Here is a 1743-nt window from a genome sequence, read left to right as displayed (position 1 = left end):
TTATAATATATTTTCTTTAATATAAATTTTGTTTTCAACTCCAATATAACAATTATTAGTATTTTTAATAAACAATATTCACATGTGCCTCATGTGACTATTTTTCAAAGGAAAAAAAAAGAAATTCGCACAATCTCTCTTAACAATTCAAAATTACTCAATTAGAAAACAAATGACAACCTACTGATCTTAAATTTGATATACATTTTGCTCCAACAAGTCTCTCCCTTTCTCCTTTTTCTCTTCCATCTTCTATTGGTATGTTTGTGTGCCCTCATCAACTCATGAGAGAAAGAGAGGGAGGAGCTGACACATAATAACCAAGAACACAAAATTCGTATGAATTTTTCGTACAAAAGAATATGTTCGCATAGCATTATGCTTAAATGAACACATTCATAAACAAGTTCATAAACAAGCATACAGAGGAAAAAGACTTTTACAAATCAATCTTGTTAGGTTTTTATTCTTGGCAACCCCGTTTGACAAAACTCCTTTCAGATGTATTTATTTTCGCACTTTTATTTCAGTGAGGCTATGAGTTTATTAGATGCGAATCCAAACCCGAATCGAACCATGCAGGGAAGTTTGTGATGTTAATGCTTTCAAGATTGCCACTTCGCTGATTATTACGGGGGTCGAGCTGCCCGGTCAGCTCGCGGCCGAAGCAAAATGCAAAATTGCATTCAAAATTGCATGTCCGTCGTTGCTCGCTCGAGCCAAGGAGTTCTCGCTCGAGCTAGGTCTCGCTCGAGCCAAGGAATGCGCGCTCGAGCCAAGGATTGCGTCCATACAAAAACCTGAAAGAGTGTATTCCTCGCTCGAGCCCAGGATCCGTCGCTCGAGCCAAGGCACTAGTAGAAATCATGAAAAATACACTGCTCGCTCGAGCCAGAAAAGCTTCGCTCGAGCGAACCTCAGAATCCGGATTTCTCAAGAAGTTTGTTTTCTTCCAAATCTTGGATTACTTTTGGTTCTCTATAAATACTTGGTTTTCTCCCAAAACTAAGTGATTGAAAGAAGTCCTCCAGATCTTCTTTTTGGTTCTTAAAGTTTATATCTGGTGATATTTTGTTTGTTTTCTTTGATGTTTTTATTGAGTCTTCAACTCATGATTTAAAGAGAGTACATCAAAGGTTTGTTTGTTATACACAAAAGAGAGAGTTATTCTTCAGTTGTGGATTCTGAAGAATTCGAGCCTGAAGCTTTGGTGGAATCCGGAGTGGCTCATCAAAAAGACAATTCCGTGGTGAAGATGGGGTTGGAAGAGGCACATAGAGGTTGGTTCAATTAGGCGTTGTGGATTCGCTAGGTAATTGAGAGTATACCTGTGTAATTCCTTTAAATCTTCTTAGTGGATTGTTCTTGTGGCTGTTGCCCGTGGTTTTTTGATCACAGTTGGAGGTGTCCAATTGTGGTTTTTTCCACGTTAAATCGTTGTGTCTCTTTGTCTTGATTGTTTGATTGGGATTGTTATATTCTGCTTAAAATTGATACATAATCACAAATCAACATCTAGGGGATTTCTAGATTTTTCAATTGGTATCAGAGCAGGTCGTTCTATTTTTTTTTTAAAAAAAAATTATTTTCTTTTAGAACGAGATCTTGTTTGATTTGTGATAATGGATACAATTCGTGAAGGAAATTCTATGGTTCGACCACCCCTACTTGACGGATCCAATTATCCTTTTTGGAAAGCTCGGATGAGATCTTTTTTAAAATCTATTGATGAAAAAGTTTGGC

This window comes from Camellia sinensis, chromosome 3 (genome assembly GCF_055761805.1).
Source record: "Camellia sinensis isolate YWXY chromosome 3, ASM5576180v1, whole genome shotgun sequence".
Lineage (NCBI taxonomy): Eukaryota > Viridiplantae > Streptophyta > Magnoliopsida > Ericales > Theaceae > Camellia > Camellia sinensis.
Note: the sequence above shows the minus strand (reverse complement) of the source record.